Source organism: Trichosurus vulpecula, chromosome 4 (genome assembly GCF_011100635.1).
Source record: "Trichosurus vulpecula isolate mTriVul1 chromosome 4, mTriVul1.pri, whole genome shotgun sequence".
In the NCBI taxonomy this organism is placed as follows: Eukaryota; Metazoa; Chordata; class Mammalia; order Diprotodontia; family Phalangeridae; genus Trichosurus; species Trichosurus vulpecula.
The window spans coordinates 88,471,123-88,488,592 of NC_050576.1; positions in this window are offsets into that span (position 1 = coordinate 88,471,123).

The window sequence follows — 17,470 nt, forward strand, 5'->3', positions numbered from 1 at the left end:
CCATTGCTAACCAGTAGTGAAGCCCTGCCCCAAGGCTGGTCAACATTCAGACTCTACACTTGAGGCCTGCCCATAGAGAGACCTTGTTTCCATAGCAATTGAGTAGCAGGGCACCACCCCTTGGGCTGACCAGCAACAAAATTACTCCTTCAGGGTCTGCTGGTAGAAAAACTGGGGCAGGCCAGGAGCCAAACCCCACACGGGGCAGGGGGGGGAAGCAACAGGGATGCCCCCCCATTACAAGTCAGAAGGGTAAACTAACCTCCAGTGAAAGCAAACCCTGAAGCCCAGTGAAAGCCAGCAATAAGAATCTGAGCCCCAGTGAAAAAACTTGGGACAGTACAGGACCAGAACCTACCTCTCATATAAAAATACCAAGTCTGGAAAAAATGAGCAAATAACAACAACAACAAAAAAAAAAGAATTTGAATATAGAAAATTACTATGGTGACAGGGAGGATTAAGACATACTTAAAAGGGGACAATAGTGTCAAAATGGCTACATGTAAAGCCTCAAAGAAAAATGTAATTTGATCTCAGGTCCAAAAATCATTCTGAAAGATCTTAAAAAGGATTTTAAAAAGCAAATTAGAGAAGTAGAAGAAAAGTTGGGAAAAGAAATTTAGAGTAATGCAAAAGAATCCTAAATAAAGAGTCAATACCATGGAAAAAGAAATACAAAAACTTACAAAGAAGAATAACTTCCTAAAAGATGGAATTGGCCAAATGGAAAAGGAAATACAAAAGCTCACTGATGAAAATAATTCCTTAAAAATTAGAATTGAATAAGTAGAAAAAGACTCGAGACAGCAAGATACAATAAAACAAAATCAAAAAAAGTAAAAAAAAAAAGTGAAATTTCTCATTGGAAAAACAACTGACCCTTTATAGGAATACAAGTCATTCCCCAATTGAGAAATGGTTAAAGGATATGAACAGGCAGTTTTCAGAGGAAGAAATTAAAGATATCTATAGGCATATGAAAAAAATGCTCGAAATCACTACTGATTAGAGAAATGCAAATCAAAACAACTTTTAGGTACCACATCTCTCCTGTCAGATTGGCTAAAATGACAAAACAGGAAAATGATAAATGCTGGAAAGGATGTGGGAAAATTAGAACATTGTTACATTGCTGGTGGAGTTGTGAACTGATCTAGCCATTCTGGAGAGCAGTTTAGAACTATGCCCAAAGGGTTATAAAAATGTTCATACCCTTTGACCTAGCAATACCACTTCTAGGACTGTACCCCAAAGAGATCACACAAGTGGGAAAAGGACCTATATGTACAAAAATATTTATAGCAGCTCTTTTTGTAGTAGCAAAGAATTGGAAATCAAGGGGATGCCCATCAATTGGGGAATGGCTGAACAAGTTGTGGTATATTAAGGTAATGGAATACTATTGTGCTATAAGAAATGGGGATGATACAGACTTCATAATAACCTGGAAAAACCTACACGATACAATGCTGAGAGAGCAGAGCAGAACCAGGAGAACATTATACACAACCAGATATATGGATTCTATGATGACTAACCCTGATAGACTTTGCTCTTCTCAGCAATACAAGGTACAAAGACAACTCCAAAGGACTCAAGATGGAGAATGCTATCTACATCCAGACAAAGAACTACGGAGTCTGAATGCAGATTGAGGCATACTTTATGCTCGCCTTTTTTTTTTCCTTTATTTTTTTCTCTCTTGTTTTTGTTTTTATTTTGGGTTTTTTTTTGTTCTGTTTCTTCTTTCTCATGATTCATTCCATTGGTCATAATTCTTCTTCACAACTTGACTAGTGTGTAAATATGTTCAATGCAAAGTTATTCATAGAAGATATATTGGATTCCATGCCATCTTGGGGGGGGGATTAGAGGAGGGGAACAAAATCTGGAACTCAAAATTATGTAGAACTGAGTGTTGTCAACTAAAAATAAAAAATCTGAAAAGGAAAGAAAAACAACTGACCTAAAAAGTATACCCAGGAGAGATAATATAACAATTACTGGACTACCTGAAAGCCATGATTAAAAAAAAAAAATCCTGGATAACATCTTTCAAGATATTCTCAAAAAAAAAAACTGCCCTGATATATTAGAACCAGAGGACAAAATAGAAAATGAAAGAATCCACCAATCACCACCAGAAAGAACTCCCAAAATGAAAACTCTCAGGAACATCATAGCCAATTTCCAGTTCTCACAGATCAAGGAGAAAGTACTCCAAGCAGACAAAAAGAAACAATTCAAATATTGTGGAGTTATAGTCAGGATTAAACAGGATTTGGCAGCTTCCACATTAAAGAACTGGCAAAGAATTAGAAATCAAGGGGATGCCCATCAATTGGGGAATGGCTAAACAAATTATGGTATGTGAATGTAATGCAATACTATTGTGCAATAAGAGATGAGGAACAGACAGACTTTATTACAAACTGGAAAGACTTAATGTGAACTAATGCTGAATGAGGGGAGCAGAACCAGGAGATCATTATACAGGATCACAGAAACACAGTATCTGTAAGGACTAACTTTGATAGCCCTGACTCCTCTCATCAATACAAGGTTCAAAGACAGCTCCAAAAGACTCATGATGGAAGAAGCTATGCACAACCAGAGAAACAATTGTGGAGTCTGAATGCAGATTGAGGCAAAGTATTTGCTCTCTTGTTTTTTCCTTCTTTTTTGGTTTCATTTCTCCTTTCTCATTCTTTCATTCCATTGGTTATAATTCTTTACAACTGGACTATTATGTAAATAAGTTCAATGTGAAGGTAAATGTAAAACCTACATTGGATTACATGCTGTCTTGGGGGGGAGAGGGGAGAGGGAGGGAGAGAAAATTGGGAACCCCAAAACCTGTGGAACTAAATGTTCTAAACTACAAATAAAAAAATAAATTTATAAAAAAAAAGAACTGGAGAGATCAAAATATGATATACCAGAAGGCAATGGAGTTAGGATTATAACCAAGAATCACCTACCCAGCAAAATTGAATCTAGTCTTTCAGGGGGATAAAATTTGGACATTTAACAAAATAGAGGACTTTCAAGCATTCCTAATTAAAAGACCAGAGTTGAATAAAAAAATCTGAACTCCAAATACAAGACTCAAGGGAACCATAAAAAGATTAAAAAACAAAACCAAGAGAGAAAATATAAGACATTCAATAAGGTTAAACTTTTTATGACAAGATAATATGTATAACACTTAAGAACTTTATTATTATAAGAGCAATTAGAAGGAGTATACATAGACAGAAGGTGTGGATATAAGGTGACTTTGATGGGACGATATCCCACAAAACAAAAGAGTGAGAAAGAAAATTACACTTGAAGAAGGACTGAGAGGAGATTGAATAGGAGTAAAAGAGATGAAAGAGCTATTATAATGGAGGAGAAGATGGGGGCGGGGGAGGTGGCAGGCAAAACCTAGACTTTACTCTCATTAAAACTGGGCTCATAGAGGGAATAACATACACACAGGGAATAACATATACACAAAGGGAATAACATAGAGGGATACAGAAATCTATCTTACCCTACAAAGAAGTAAAATGGACAGGGATCACAGAAGGCAACAGGGGATTGATAAAAGGGAGGGTAGGTTGGGGAAGACAGGGATATATAATCAAAATTATTGGCCAAGCAATTTAATAAAAATGATAATTCTACCTAAACTAATCTATTTATTCAGTGCCATACCAATCAATCAAAAATTATTTTATAGAGCTAGAAAAATAATAACAAAATTCATACAGAAGAACAAAAGCTGAAGGATATCAAGAAAATCAATGAAAAACTGAAAGAAGGTAGTCTAGCCATTATCAGATCTCAAACTGTATTATAAAGTAGTAATTATCCAAACAATCTGGTACTGGCTAAGAAATAGATTGACAGATCAGTGGAATAGATTAGGTATAAATTGCATTATAGTAAGTGACAATAGTAATCTAGTATATGATAAATGCAAAGATCCAAGCTTTTGGAATAAAAACTCATTATTTGACAAAAACCGTTGGGGACACTGGAAAACAGTATGGCAGAAGCTGAGTACAGACCAACATTTCATACTGTATACCAAGATAAGGTCATAATGGGTACATGATTTATACCTAAAGGGTGATACCATAAGCAAATTAAAAGATCATGGGATAGTTTATCTGTCAGATTTATGGATAAGGGCAGGATTTAGAACCAAAGAACATATAGAGAGCATTACAAAATAATTTTGATTATATAAAGTTAGTTTTTGCAGAAACAAAATCAATGTAACCACAATTATAAGAAAAGCAGAAAACTAGGGGGAAAATTGCAATAAATATCTCTGATAAAGGCCTCATTTCTCAAATATATAGAGAACTGAGTCAGTTTTATAAAAATCAAGTTATTCCTCAATTGATGAATGGTCAAAGGATATGAACAGGCAGTTTTCAGACAAAGAAATCAGAGCTACCAATAGTCATATAAAAATACTATAAATCACTACTGATTAGAGAAATACAAATTAAAACAACTCTGAGGCACCATTTCACATGTTTCAGATTGGTTATTATGACAAAAAAGGAAAATATTGGATATTGGAGGTGATGTGGGAAGACTGAGACACTAACACACTGTTGGTGGAGTTGTGAACTGATCCAACCATTCTGAAGAGCAATTTGGAACTATACCCAAAGGGCTTTAAAACTGTGTATACCCTTTGATCCAACAATGCCATTGGTAGGTCTCTATCCCAAAAACATCTAAAAAAGAGAAAAGGATCTATTGGCACAAAAATATTTATAGCAGTTGGTTTTTTGTGGTGGCTAAGAATTGGAAATCAAAAGGATGCCTGTTGATTGGGAAATGGCTAAACAAGTTGTGGAATGTGATTTTAATGGAATATTACTGTGCTATTAGAAATGACAAGCAGGATGATTTCAGAAAAAACCTGGAAAGATGTACATAAACTGATACATAATGAAGTAAACAGAACCAAGAGAATGTTATATACAGTAACAGCAATATTGTTTGATGAAGAATTGTGAATGACTTAACTATTCTCAGCAATACAATCATCCCAGAGAATCCCAAAGAGCTAATGCTGAAGCATACTATCTGCCTCCAGGAAAAGAACTGATAATTGTTTAAATACAGACTAAAACATACTATTTTTCACTTTCTTTCATTTCTTTTCTTTTATTCAAGTCTTCTTTTACAAAATGATTAATACAGAAATGTTTTACATAATAATACATATATAACCTATATCTGATTGCCTACTATCTTTTGGAGCGGGGGAAGTGATGAGGGAGGGATGGAATTGGGAACTCAAAATTTAAATAAAAATTGTAGAGAAAAGAAAAGAATGGAAGAGCATTAGCAAAAATACTCAGTTTCATGGAGCAAAGAGTGTGAGGAAATAAGAACATAACCACAAACTCCAAATCATGTCAATTAAATGAAGATTCTAAAGTAAGATCATTTAATATATTTTGGAATTTGAAGGAAATTACTGGAGCTGATAGACTCTAAGTTTTCCTAGTAACTGATTTCAAAGATCAAAAAATCCCTGAATTTGCAGTGTCCTCCATTATTGATAATTGTGGCAAGCTGATTTGAAATTTTTAAAAAGATAGCAAAATGAAAGACTGGCAAAACACAGCTATCACCATGTCCATTTCAAAAACAATATGCAATGTGATAAATAAGGCAAGAGAACAATAAAAAGGAGAAAAAGAAAAAAGTAAAGATACATTCTTCTCCCTTCAGTGCTCAAACATCACATGTTCCCTTGGCTGTCACACACAGAATCAGATGTGTTTTTTTAATTAATTCTTAATTAAATATATGAAAATATCTATTATTTCAAAGGTGAAGATACTCCATTACTACAGATTGCAACTCTTCCACAGCTGTGATAATCAAAAGAACTCTGGTTTTGCTAGGCCTCCTTAAACTTGATAAAGTTCAGTTGCAGGGACCTGCCTCCTGCTCCAAGCATGCCCTTTTGTCCTGTCCTCTGCTGGAAACATCCACACCCCTTGACTGTAGATCTAAGGTCTTACTAGTCTCTCTTCCTTTGAAATTGGAGATGGAGAATCAATGAGGTACAAATATTTGAGAACCCAACCTCACTCTATAAACCTGTGTCATTGAACCTCCCTATTGTGGACCTTTGCAAATATCACTTTGACTAAGAGTGAGAAGAAATGTTGAAGCTTTGTTTTGCAAAATTTGAGGGTAACCTTGCTGCAAGGCTATTCCTAATCCCCTTCCTCCTCTTGCCATGTACCATGTACCCGTATGCCTGTGGCTCCAAGGATCTCCCCGTCTACATTCTACCTTGGTTGTTCTTGTCTCCATGTACCGAATCCCACATGACTCATGTTAGACCTTAATCCTTACCTTAGGTGAGTTAAAATTATTGAGGTAAATGGTTATTGAATTAAATATTACTGATCTTTCTGACATCTCTGTGAAAACTTCTCTTGTTCCTCCCAACACAGGAATTGACTGGAATAAGGCATTCATAAGTTTTGATCAAATAAAATCATCACATAATAGTCAGGTTTCTAGTAAAGATTTTCTCCCCAGTTTTCAAGACTAGATCTCAGATGACACACAGTTTATCTCTGTCCCTATGGAAGAAGCCTCCTGAGTTTAGAACAACATCCAGAATGATCATTCCAGGCTCTCAGATTCATGCCATGCAGGAGGGACTCACTATCTATGTCACTGCCAATGCCTACTGCTCACCATCTGCCACTGATGGGCAGGTAAGCCCATTTGCCCTAGAAGTAGTAGCTCCCTATCAGATCACCATCCCTGTTCCCAGGCCAGTTCCCATAGCTATTATCAAGGGGCCCATTCCTTACACAGATTCAGCCTACCAACAGTCTCAATGGTACTGAACTCCCAGTTTCCTCAACAGCCATAGATTATGAAGTTGGGTAAAGAAAATTCTTGCCAATAATCCTTTACCCTGTTCAATCTCAACATTATAAATACTACAGCCTTATCCATGGAAACAATACAAAGAGGATACATTATTATCTGCTTTGGGCTGCACTCTAAGAATGAAGAGGCCTTTTCAACAGACTTGCAGCTGAATTCTCTTATATGCTCCATCTCTATTATAATGTAAGCCACTTAAGAGCAGATTGTCTGGTTCTCCTGTTTGTCTCCAGCACTTAGTGCTTTGCACATAGTAACTTCTTAAATGACTTTTGATTGATTCTTTCATTCATTCATCCATGGGTTCAAGACAATAATGCAAAAAATTATTTTGTTTTGAATGCAAAGTTTTCCTTTTAAAAATAATTTCAAAGAATTTGTGTATATTTTATCTGAAATCGCACGTGTATTTATTGACTTGTTTTTAAATGTGTGCAGAAGACAGCATGTAGGACAGATGCTGCTGAAAAAGGTAAGGGGATGAGCATGTAACAAGAACATATTGACATGCTACAATAAGCACAAAATACAAAAAGACCTAGGAAGAAAGCCTCAGGTTGATTGGGTAGATACTGTATAAAAGACTTACAGACAAGAATTCCACAGGATGAAAAGGTTATGGGTGGGTTTGAGGTGTTGATTTGATCCAGTGGGAGGAATGTCCACATGAACGATTCCTTATGACATATATTGAAAGTTAGATATTCCTTGATGCAATGCCATCTACTTATTTGTGTTTATAAGATCTCTAATGAAAGTTGCAACTTGATTAAATAGTTTGGACCTCTACTAGACTACTGTGACGTGTAGTCATTTTCATTGTCACCCCTAAAGTCACTTCCTTTTTTTTATCCCAACAAACTCTGTCTTTGTAGTGTCTGTTAATCCTCCAAACTTTGCCCATGAGTATGAATCTCTGAATTCCTCTTTAAGCAAACTCCTTAAGTGAAAGCAGAAGGACCCTTTAATGATATATTTTCTAGAGGGGATTCTGTTTTTTATCTCTTCAAGGTGCTGGTTTGGCTTAATGACTTATGAGATGAAATCTAATCCAACTCTGAAGTTCTGTGAGACAATAATCCTACTTCTGTTGTCACTAATGGCTTCCCCATTTAATTATGTTTTAGATTTGAAACAATCTGACCCAATAGCCTGAATAAAGTGACCTCAACCATTTTTTTTAATGAGGAAGAGTTATTTTTTCCACAAACCACTGAGATACCAAGAGATTGGGATACTGACAATAAAAACAATGAACTTTCAATACTTTTATTGGTAGATGAGTATGTATTTTAACTGATAACGTTCAAATGACTTGTTGACAGTAAGGGAGCAGACTGAGGATTGAATTCATGTTTTCTGACCATAAATCTACATCTTTTTACTTTGACATAGTATCAAATCTTCACAGGCAGGTTTTGAGAGTTACCATTATCTACTCTTTTAAAGCTCCATTTTACACTTTTAATACTGCCTTTATAATATTTAGAGGTGGAAGGGAAGAAATAATTTACTTCAACTTTTCCTTAATAGATTTGGAAACTGAGGACCATAGACATTAGGTTACTTGACCAAGGTCATAAAGGCAATACATAGCTGAAATAGGATTCAAAGCCAGGTTCTCTAATGTAAAATTCCATTTCTTTTTCCACTACAGCATGCTTACTTTTCATTTTTGAAAAAATTGTATTTCTTCTCTAGGGATCTTGAAATCATTTATTTCTCCACTCCCATTCCCCTCCAACTTATCTCAAGCTGAAGAGCCAACCTAACTGAATTTATCAATCTTCTCTATAATTTAAAAAGTGCAGTTAAGTCATCTGAAGGTGTCCTCTCTTTTTCCAGTTAAAATAACCTGATTCTCTTAATCTTTCTTCATATCTTAAAATTCTAAAGCCTGCAATCACTTCCTTTTTAGTATAATATCCATGAAGAACAATTATATTCTTTAAGTAAGTCATGATGATGACACCAGATGCAGTGTTCTAAGTGAGTTCTGTGTTTTATAGAATGATTACTGCCTCTCTTGATTTATTTTTTATTTTACTAACAAGTCATCTCACTGCCAGCTGTCTTCCTCACTATCTCTAGGCAAAAGTGAAGTCTTTCAGTGACAACTCACAAATCTATAACTTGGCCAGTATATTCGTAATGCCTTAGCATAGGACAGATCTGCCCAGCTTATTTCTGACTCCCAAGATTTAGAGGCATAATTTCAATTTAATGTGAAGAGTTTTAGCTGGGTAAGTTCCATTAGGCTCTTTTGTCAAGGAGAGAATATACCTATTCATTCTCATGTACAGTTTATATATTGAACTTCATCCTCAAATGGATGGTGCTGTGTAGTGTTTTGCAGAAATGGAGTTTTCCTGTTTGTTCCAAGTTTGTAGTTTTATGGTCTTGGGCACACATGCATGAAAATCATCCATTATTGTTGATCTGTCAGATCATTTGTTAGCAATGGGTGGTTCTAGCTCATACTTTAAAATATATAATACATGCACATATATGGATAATGTGCAGGTATATAACATACATGTATATATGTAAATATGTATATATATATCCATGCACACACACATATATACATCTAAACATACATACATGATTCTATAGACACATAACCATAAAACAGATGGTTTATTTTAGGTGGCTCCCATATCTTCTTTATGAACTTCCATCTGTCCCATATATTTTGTTAAATCTTACACCTAGTATGGATGAAAAACTCTTTACTGTCTTTATTGTGTGTTTTAGGCAAAATAGGTAAAGGATAATTTATTAGCATATGAAGATATGTGCTTGGAGAGAGGTTCAGAGTTCAGAGTTACTTTTTCTAATCACTGTTTAGTCAATGTAAATAAGAAAAACTTCACAGAGGATCTTAATTTCCAGGGAATTATGATCTCTCCCTGAAGTTAAGTGTGTTCTATCCCAGAAAGATTGATTTACTCTTTGATGAGAGACAGAGATAGAGACAGAGAGACAGAGACAGAGATAGAGAGACAAAGGGCTTCTTACTATGATATATTCATAATATTTTTTCTTAATATTTGATATCATGATTGAGGATAGGTATATATATTTTATACTACTGGGAGGGTAGTATGATGTAGTGAAAAATCCATTGACTCTGGAGTCAAAGAACTTGGATTCACAAGATACTTCTTTCATTTATTCATTTATTTCTTACCTGTATAACCCTGAAAGTATTAATAAACTCATTTGTAATAAGAGGTAAATAATGGATAAGGCTTAAAGTGCATCCCCTTCCTACTGTATTTGCATTTTAAAAGAGGGTAAAAAAAGTCTTTAGCAAAAGGAATTAATTCTTATGTGTGGAATATCAGGTACCACAGAATCCCAGAATCTCAAAGTTGGAAGAGTTCTCATAAGCAGTTTTTTTTGGAGGGGGAAAGGCTTAGCAATTGGGATTAAGTGACTTGCCCAACTCACTTACAGCTAGTTACAGCTAGTAAGTGTGTCAAGTGTCTGAGGCCAAATTTGAAATCAGGTCCTCCTGACTCCAGGCCTGGTACTCTACTCACTGTGCCACCTAGCTATCCACTCACTTAAGTAGTTTCATACAATTCATATCTGAAAAGGAATCCTCCCTACAATATTCACAAGAGGTCATCCAAACTCTGTTTCTCCATTGTTGGGGAAAGTTCTTTATAACAGTGAGGGGAGAGGGCCATTTCCAGCATTTCTGAAATCATTCATTGTGGTTGACTGTCTATTCTACCAGCTCATAAAGCCGGTTTTAGGGAGAGGGATAAGGATCGGACCTATGATTTCACTAGCATAAAGAATTTCCAGATGGAATCAAAACTCCCTGTCACAATGTTGATTACCCTTCTTTCCTTCCTTCCTTCCTTTCTTTCTTTCTATCATCATTTTTTTAAACTATACTTATGATGTCATTGGTATAAGGAACTTCCAGTGAGGAACTTTCTCTTAAACAGAAATCAGCACTTTCTCTGAAACTTTTAGTCTTTGAGAGTTAGTAGACTAGAGCCTAGAGAAGTTTAATGACTTGCCCAGACCCAGGGTCCCAAAAATAATGTGTCAGAGTGTATGAGCTCAAATCTCCCTGGTTTTGAGCCCAGCTCTCCACTATAGTATACAACTTCTCAAATCCAGGCTGGTCTAAACACATACTTCTATGAACACCAGACACTGTGGCCAAGGGTGGTTGATTCCACCTCCACCACATTTCTTACAACTGCCACCTTCTCTCCCCTCACATAGACAAACTTTTGGTTCAGGTCTTCATCACCTCTCATGTGGATTATGTTAATGGCCTTCTAATTAGTCCCTTTGCTTCACACCTTTACCTCCTTGATCCATCCTCCATATAGCTGCAAAAGTGATATTCCTAAAACACTGGCGTGATAATGTCATTTCCTTGCTCAATAGCCTCCATGGCAACCTGTTATTTCTTGAATATGAACATAAATTGAAGTTTGGCATTTATGGTTCTTTGCAACCTGGCTCCAGTCTACTAATCCAGACTTAAGTTATTATGAGTCACTCGACCTTCAGTCTAGTCAAATTATCCCTTTTGGTTTTTCCTCATATGTCCCATTCTATCTCCCATCTTTACTCTTGTGCCTTTGCACAAGCAATTTTCCATGTCTTGAATGTACTCCCTCCTTTACTTCTGCCTCTTACAATGTCCAAGAGTCCTTCAAAATTAAACTCCAGTACCACTTACTGCATGAAGCATTTCCTGACCTCTGCAGTTGCTAGGATTTCTACCCCCAATTACATTCTATTCATTTTGACTGTGTTATATACATGTTTTCTCTCCTCAATACAATATATTGATTGAAGATAGAGACTTTTTATTAATAAATTTATTTCTTATTTTTAGTTTACATAACTCAGTTCCACAAGCTTTTGGGTTCCAAATTTTCTCTCCCTCCCTCTCCTCCTCCCTTCTCCCCCAAGATGGCATATAATCTAAAGTAGGTTCTACATTTACCTTCACATAGAACTTATTTACATAATAGTCCAGTTGTAATGAAGAATTATAACCAATGGAATGAATCATGAGAAAGGAGAAATGAAACCAAAAAAGAAGGAAAAAAGAGAACAAAAAGTTTGCCTCAATCTGCATTCAGACTCCATAATTGTTTCTCTGGATGTGCATAGCTTTTTCCATGATGAGTCTTTTGGAGCTGCCTTTGAACTTTGCATTGATGAGAGGAATCAAGTCTAAGATACAGACTTTTTAAAAAATTATTTGCCAGGTACACAGTAGGCATTTTTTAAATGCTTGTCAATTTATTGAATTCCATCAGAGCATCTGACATAGCATCCTTAATTCTCACTGACATCATGAAACCCCCAAACAGGAATCAGTAACAAGTGAGGGAGAAAACTGAGTTGTAATGGGAATCTGATTCGTTACTTCTAAATTCCCTACACATCTTTCCCACAGTTGGTTTCTCCTCAATTCCACGAATCTTGAATCCAATAATCATAGATTTCAGATTGAGAAGTTATCTTTTTAGGTGATCTAATCCAATCCCTTCATTTTGTAGCTGAGGAAACTGAAGGCCATATTAATGGTTAGATGAGTTGCCCAAGGTCTCACTAGTAGAAAGTGGTAGAACCAGGATTCAAACCCAGTGCCTCTGATCCTAGATTCAGTGCTCTTTCTACTGTGCCACACTTCCAGTGTTTTGCATAAGTCAAAATGCTGCAGAAGTTGAAGTGCTCCAAAAATCAAAGATTAAAGTAATATATCTTAGGGTAGCTAGGTGGCACAGTGAATAGAGCTCCAGCCCTGAAGTCAGAAGGACCTGAGTTCAAATGTGGCCTCAGACACTTGACACTTACTAGCTGTGTGGCCTTTCATAATCTGGCCCCTTTCCAGTCTTTTTACAACTTACTCTCCCTCTACATTCTGTAATCCAATGACACTGGCCTCCTTGCTGTTCCTCCCGAAAAATACTCTGTCTCCCTATTATGATTTTTTTTCACTCACTGTCCTCCATGTCTGAAATACTCTGCCTCATCCTCTCTGGCTCCTGGCTTTTATGGATTCCTTCAGGTCCACCTAAAATCCAATTTTCTGCAAGAAACCTTTTGCAGTATCTCTTAATTCCCTTCACTCTAACATTAAATCTAATTCATCTTGTAGTACATACCTTGTTTGCACATAGTTATTTACATATTATCTTACCCATTAAACTGTGAGATCCCTGAAATCAGGGACTTTGTTTTTTTATCTTTCTTTGTCTTACCAGTGCTTAACAAAGTACATGTCATAGAGTAGGCACTTGAAATCATGCCTGGTTTGACTTGATGCCTATTATACACTTAGGGCTATGCTATATTATGTCACGTTCCCTGGATAATAATTTCTGACACTGTTTGAAGCACTGGTATTTCCCAGTCCAAACCCTATTAATGAAAATTTGTATGAAAAACAATGACCTCACTCTGTACCTCTTTTCCCTTTTAGCAATTATCTTTTCTATCAGAATTACAGATGGTAAAAGTTAGAATCACCTAACAACTTAACTTCATTACTGAGAAAAAAGCAGGGATATTCCCATCTAGATCATGGTTCATTATTCTTTTTCTTTTAGTGTTGCTGTTTTAGAAAGAGAAATTGGAATACTCAGTAGCTAATTATGCAAAAGTGGTCTTCTGGGCTTTATGGGACCCCATTCCTCAGGCAAACTGAGACCTAGGAAAGGCCAGGGTTACCCACTGTGTGCTGGGCTATCACCAGTCATTTTGAATTTTGTCTTACCACTGGATTATGATGACTGTGGAAAAGAGGGTGAGGCTGATGACTTTTCACAGATCTGCTTTACTCATTCATGTCCAAGTCAAGACACCACACTCATGATGTCGTTGGAGCTCCACAATCAGTGGAACTGTTAAGTATTCCAAAATAACTCAACTTTAGATTAAAGAAGAGAAATGAGAAGGCTCTTCATACCTATTTTGAAGAGGTGGAACATGATATATAATATTGAACTTTTCTATTGTATTTGTTGGTTTCGTTTGTGTGTTTTTTTTCTCTTTGCTATAGAATGTGACTTTTTCTTAAAAGAGGGAGGGAGACATTAGAGAATATAGGTGATATAATAACAAAATATGACAATAAGATATTTATTTTTAAAAAATAGAAAGCGTAGGGACTAGATCTGTGATTTTGCCAATATGGTGAATTTAAGAGTGAGGAATGTTGGGTGAGGAAATTCACTTCTACTAGTGGAAGTCTACTAGGTATAGTCTTAGGGAATGGTGTGGAGAGGTTATATCTAGCCCAGGATTACACAGCTGGTATGTTTGGTATGTTTTCTAGGCAGTAGTTGAGTGCAAGACTTCCTGGCTACTAAGTCAATTCTCTAGTCACTATAACACACTATAAACAAGAGGATATTGAGCACAATCTAATGATGACTTGGCCCATAAATAAATAAATAAATAAATAAATAAATCATATAGATACGTGATGAAGAATAGTCTTATAGACCACTTAAAATTTTCCACAGAAATATTGACAAGCCATTTACAAACAATGCATAATTTAATAGAGGTTATTGATTCTGGATAACATACAAAATCACCTAAACCATCCAGTATATAAGTACCTCTGTGTATATGTTGAGATAGCAAACAGAGAAGCTTGCGAATGCTGTGGAGGGTGAGTTACTCGTGGAACACTAAGTAATCTTTTCAGTAATGGCAGTGTAGAATGTACCAAACCACTGTGATTTGTCACTTTGAGTTTTACTTTATGTACACATTATTTCCTATTTGGAAACACAGAAATTCACTCCTCCACATGTTCACACACACAGATGTTGCATTTTAATTAGAATGGTTTAAATGTTAAACAAGTTACTTCAGAATTCAGTCTTTTAAATGTGTAAATGAAGTTAAGCTTGCTATGGAGAGGACTCAAAAATTGGCATGTTTAGGAAGTATGTGGATTTGAATCAGGAAAATTATTTATTCTCTCAAAGAATTGGTACTGAAAATATTTTTCGTGAATATTAAGTGACCATTATGAACCTTCAAAAACATATCAATATGTTCCCCCTCACTTTAAGATTAATAGGGATATAACCATCTAGATCAGAAACAGTTTCTGTATTAGGCTATAGTATTTTTTGAGTGCTTCTATATAGACACCAAATGCAAGCATGTATGGTGAGAGGCAAAGAAATGCAAAGAATGTAGCAGAATGAATCCAAGATATAGGGAAAGGATGCCTGTGTTTAAATCTCACCTCAGATTCTCACTGCTTATTTAGTTATAAGAAAGTCACATGAATTGCTCAGGGCCTCAGTTTCTACATCTGTAAAATGGAGAAAGTAGTATTTGTATTACCTACTTCACAGTGTGCTTTTAGGAAAGTTCTTTACAAACCTTAAAACACAATGTAAAAGCAGGCTATTATTGCAGATTTTGCCTTATGAAGGACCATTTGGCTATCCAACAACTTCAAGATAATAACTGTTCAACAACTTACGAATATGAGATGAGTTATAAAACAGAAGAATGTATATTCACAAGATATTAGCCACTTTGATGGAGGGGATGCATAGTAAAACCTAGGGCAAGAAGAGATTACCAGTAGTTAGTGGTCATCCTGATACTCCTTTTTGCAAAAGATATTACATTAATTGCATCAAATACAAATTCAACATCTTACTAAGTATCAGTAGAATGTTGTTGTTTTAAACATAGGCCTTTATGGAAACCTTAGTGTTAGAATAAGGGCTTTGAAATTTTCCCAAAGCAACAAAGCCCCCTTTTCTCTTCTTTTACAAATTACTCAACACCACTGCCTCAGAAGAACCCAAGAAAAATATCACACAGAGGGCCATAGAAAGGCATAGAGTGGGTGTAATTAGGCTGCAATGTATAACCAATGAACGCCAAACAACATACAACTGCAAAAAATAGGATTAAATGATGAATTAAATGGCAAAAAGAGAAGGTGGTCAGATGGCAGACGTAAAGGATATATGGGTAGAAGCCCAAAAAGTTCTACTGACCGGTACCATCAAAATTAGAGGAGAAATCAAAAAAGGCCTCCAGGAGGTTGGAACATGGAATAAATGCTCAGACTTATTTGGTGCTTTGGTCTGTTTTAATAATTTTTTCCTTTTTAAACTTTTTTTATTATAGTAGATGACTCTGTGAGCAATGAAGAGACAAGAAATTTGGGGAAAAGGTGATGTATATTAATATTTTAAAATGAAGGAAAAAATTGAGCATACGTAAAACTCAATGTTTAATTTCAGCATCTATATCTTCCAAGCCCCAGCATACGTATATGTGCAAAGGGGTGTTCTAGGCTTAGTAGGTAAAACAAAAAAAATCATGATACTGTCCCTGCTTTCAAGAAGTTTACACTGTTCAAACCGATTTTTTTTCCTTGAAGATAAATGGAAGTTTGAATAATACATTTCCATAAAATACTTTATTGGAAAAATCTGTCTTGACAGTATTTTTTAAAGCACTTATATGCTGTGATATAGCAACTAATTTTATATTTTGTTGTACTTTGACCATGGAATACTTAATTTTGGATGCATTGCTTCATGAAGTTCTCCCAAGATTGCAACCTATTACAAGCAGATGGTACCATTCATTTCCTGGGATTATATCATAGGAGTGAATTTATGTTCCACCATAAATACATCAGCATCTGAGGGTTGACATGAAAAGAGAAAAAAAATTAAAGAAATTTTAGATATGGATATCACCTATTATTGTTTGTCTTTGTGTTTCACATGACAATTATATTTTTAGGCACACTGAAAATGATGCTACAGAGAAAGAATGGAAAAAGAAAAAAAATCAAGGTGGTATCAGAAAACCTGGATTCTAGTTCTGTCTCTACCAGTAATAAGCTTTAAATTTTTGAGCGGTCTGGGCCTAAGTTGTTAGTACTGAGTGTTGTTCAAATAAAGAATCACTTATTAAGTACATGCTGTGTACTGATTTGGCAACTAGGTGGCTCTGTGGATAGGATGCCAGGACTGGAGTCAGGAAGACTCATCTTTCTAAGTTCAAATTTGGCCTCAGACACTTATTAGGTGTGTGAGCAAGTCACTTAACCTTGTTTGCCTCAGTTTCCTCATCTGTCAAATGAACTGGAGAAGGAAATGGCAAACTGATCCAGTATCATTACCAAGAAAATCCCAACTAGGGTCATGAAAAGTAGGATATGATTAAGAAAAACAAAAACAAAAACATGTGCTGATAAGTCACTGTTTTGTTTTTGTTTTGTTTTTTTGTAGACAAGCTGCTGTTGCCAAGGCTTTTGGATTCAGGGTTCTAAGCTGTCTTTATGAGAGTCTGACTAGAGCTGGCATTTAAAATGGTAGTGGTATTGGTTTGACTTCGCCAAAACATGCTACCTCCTGTCTCTTACCCTGGGTGCTTTGTTGTTCATGTCTTTATTTCTGCTTAGATGCTTAGTATGATAAAGTTGATGATAAACATGATAAAGTTTCAAAAAAACTCACTGAGAATACTTTCATCTGTA